This window comes from Myotis davidii, unplaced genomic scaffold (genome assembly GCF_000327345.1).
Source record: "Myotis davidii unplaced genomic scaffold, ASM32734v1 scaffold134, whole genome shotgun sequence".
In the NCBI taxonomy this organism is placed as follows: domain Eukaryota; kingdom Metazoa; phylum Chordata; class Mammalia; order Chiroptera; family Vespertilionidae; genus Myotis; species Myotis davidii.
The window spans coordinates 6,238,936-6,242,923 of NW_006288853.1; positions in this window are offsets into that span (position 1 = coordinate 6,238,936).

The window sequence follows — 3,988 nt, forward strand, 5'->3', positions numbered from 1 at the left end:
TGACTCATGTACGTGGGGTTCCCAGATGTATGTCTGTAATTAAATTTGGTAATTTTCTCTTGTTAACGTCTTTTTAAAAATTTAATTACTAGATCAGCAGAGGGAAGCTTCTTCCTCCCCCGCAGGACTCAATTCATGGAAGGTAAAGGCAAAGTACGAGGAGAATTTTAAAGGGAGAGCAGTCAGAGAAGTTGGAATAATCCGAAGAGACCTCATGGAGGAAATGGAAGGAGCGGGGATGTTGGCAGTGGAGGTGGAGGTCAGGTAAGGCATTGCTGGTGGAAAGGAGAATGCGAATCGGGCCCTGAAACACAGAGGAAAACTGGGTGGCGAGGGGGGTGGGAAAGGAGGGTGTAGAGAATGGAGAAACAGGATGTGAGCTGGGGACCATCCAGACGTACATAGTTGTGGGTGCGCTTATAGGCCAGGTGGACCCCAGGACGGACCAATGCCCGACTTTCTGGTTTCCAGAGGCTCTTAGATCCCAGACCTGAACTAAAGATATTACCTACCGGATATTCCCACTTGACTGTCCCGTTGTCCCCTCAAATGAGACATGATCCAAATCCAAATGAATCCAACTGAGCGGCAGTATCACAGTGGTTAAGAACACTGAAGCCAAATCCTGGCTCCGCCTCTTACTGACTGAGGGAGCCTGCCTGTTTTATAACTTCTCTGTGCCTCAGTTTTCTCATCTGCAAAATAGGGATAATGATAGGACTCATCTCACAGGTTTTGTTTTTGTTATTTTATTTTTAGAGAGAGAGAGGAAGGGAGAGGCCGAGAGAAAAGGAAAGAGAGAAACATTGATGGGAGAGCAGAATATTGATCAAGATGGATGGGCTGGGCTGGCTGGTGTGTCTCAGTGGTTGCGCATTGACCCATGAATCAAGAAGTCCCAAGTTCAATTCCTGGTCAGGGCACATCCCCGGTTGTGGGCTCGAGTCCCTGTAGGGGGTGTATAGGAGGCAGCCCATTGATGATGTTTCTCTTTCATTGATGTTTCTATCTCTCTATCCCTCTCCTGTCCTCTCTCTCTAAAAATCAATAAAAACATTTTAAAAACTTAAGGGGAAAAAAAAGATTGATTGGCTGACTGCCCCCTGCACTCACCCCACCAGAGATCAAGCCCACAACCCCCAGCCTGTGCTCTAACCTGGGACTGAACCAGCAACCTTTCAGGGCACAAGACGATGCCCAGCCAACTGAGCCTCGCTGGCCAGGGCTCACAGGGTTTTAGAAAAAGCAAATTATTAACATGTAAGAAGAGTAAAACAGTAAGGGCCCAATAAACATTAATTATTATAATTATTCCCCAAACCACCCTTGACTCGTTTTCTTGTCCAGTTTCTTTTGCTCAGACAGTGACATCATTATCCTGGCAATGACCTAGGTTCAGAATCTGAGAGTCAACTTTGACTCATTCCTTATCTCACTTAGCGGGCAGAGCCAGGTTTGAATTCTGCCACTTACTAGTTGTGTGACTGGGTAAGTTACTTAAACTCTATAAGCATATATATATATATATACATATATATATATATCCTTCAGTCCGCAGGCCAACACTCTATCCACTGAGCCAAACCAGCTAGGGCAGCTTCATGTTCTTCAATGGGAAAATAAAGATGTCTTAACTTTCACTATAGGGCTGTTAAAACAACTTACTGATAATATTTATAGGTGAATGGCCCAATGACTGATGCTAAATAGATGGGAGTTGTTATTATCACCATCTTGTGTATCATTGGAAACCAATACCAGTATATTTTCTTCTTTAAATGTCTTTGTATTTATTCCATCTTTTCCATTTCCCTCCTACCATCCTAGACTCGGCCTCCTTACCCTCCAGTTATTGCCATAGCCCTCTTAACTTGGCCAACTCCACTTTATATTTCCTTTCCCTTCCCTTCCTTCCTCCCCCTCTCTTAATTGAACACCTACTCTTTTCAGGGCACCGTCTCTGCCCTCAAGAAGCGACCTCCTGTTGAGAGGACAAACTATAAACAAATATTTAATATGTGAGTTGGTGATAAGTGCTAGGGAGAAAATTAAAACAGGAAAAGGTGACGGAGGTGCTATGTAATATAGAGAGGCCAGAGGAGGCCCCTCTGCTAAGGGGAACATGGAGGCAGAGATCTTCAGGAAATAATATCACTTTCAGTAGGTCACGTCTTTGCTGAAATGCTGCTTCCTTCCGAATGAAGTATGAATGCTCACTCATGTAGAACAGTCTGGATCCTCTGCAATTCTAGTCAATCTTGTGATTCTGTACCACTCCCAGAATGCCCCTGCTTCTGCAGACATGCTCAACATGCTTACGAATGTACATTGTTAGATTAACAGTACTTATCTCTGAGAGTGGTGGTAGTGTGAATTTTTTTCTCTTCCTCAAACAAGCTTTCTAAATATTTAAATAATGAACATAGACTGCTTGAATAACAACAATAATGGGATATTTTCTCCCCATCATCTTACTTTAATCTCCATATAACCCTGCAAGGTAAATTTTATAAACCCCATTTCACAGATGAGAAAACTGAGGCACAGAGAGGTTGTGCTGATCCACTGAGCTCAGCTCTTGTCAGGCTTGCTGTCTGATTTTTTTAAATTTAGTTTTGCTTTCTCAATTAGATCATAGGTTTCTTAAGGGCAGAGCCCTTGTCTTATTCTTGTATCTCCCTTTCCCCTCTCCTCCTAGATTTCATCAGAGTACTATGTATTGTACATAATGGGTGCTCTTTAATGGATTGGTCTGTTGGGTGGCTGCTCTGTTGTTCTATATGGTCCATTATCTTGCTGGTGGTGCCATCTTGTATTCTCCAGACCCTGGGCCCAAGGATGGGGATCCTGGAGATCTTTGGGGCAAAGAGGTGAGGAAGCTGGACCTCCACCCCCAAAGGGCAGTGATTCCGCTTGTCCACCAGAGGGCGCCGTAGGTCCGGTTTTACAGAGCCAACAAGCTTGTGGCTTACTCAGCTGACTCCCCGCAGGAGTCATTTTCAACCCCAGGACTGCCCTAGAACCCAAGGCCTCAGAGACAGCCTATCAGGATCCGTGGCTTCAGGTTCTTCCAATAGATCACCAGATTCCCGGACCTGGGGTGAGTTAGCGCCAGAATAAAGGTCGCTGATGAGAGCTAGGCAGCAGGAGTGTGCGGGCAGGTTCCAGATGCCCCTCAATTAGTCAAACCAACAAGCAAGCACGGAGCACCCCACCGAGCGCCTGCTGTGTGCCACGTGGTGTGTTAAACTCGGGGACGAGCTCAGCGAACAAGACAGGCTCTGTTTCTGCCTTCCCCGCTCTCACGATCTGAGGAAGCCTGCAATGAAACAAAAAGTTACCGTGTTGCGTGGCAAGCTGCTGACATTTCTGATCCAGGTTCTCCTTGGGTCTCGTTTCCCTGGGGACTAGCCCCTGGGATAGCCACCTGCTTTAGAGAAATTAAATAAAGGTGAGACGCAGAAAAAAGAACCTTGCCCTTGACAAAACCGGTTTGGCTCAGTGGATAGAGCGTCGGCCTGTGGACTGAAAGGTCCCAGGTTCGATTCCGGTCGGGGGCATGTACCTGGGTTGCGGGCAGGAGGCGGCTGATCGATGTTTCTCTCCCATCGATGTTTCTAACTATCTCTCTCTCCCTTCCTCTCTGTAAAAAATCAATAAAATATATTTTTTAAAAAAAGAAGAACCTTGCCCACATTCAGAGAATTGCTGCAGAGCCCCCTGCTCTCTGAAACGGAAGGGTTCCCAGAGGCTCCCACAGACCTGAGGGCATCTGGGGTTGGCACGGGTGCTGGCAGCAAGGACGCGCCAGGCCACCCGGCACAGCTGCTCTGCTCTCTCCCCAAGTGGTCCCCAGACTTGGGGGTGTGGCCAGGCTGCTGGCCTCCTCACTGTTTCTCTTTGCCTTCTCCTCTTCGTTGCTTCCTTTTTTCAGATTATCAGTTGATCGATATACTTATCAAATCTTCCGTTCAAAACATCCTTTTTA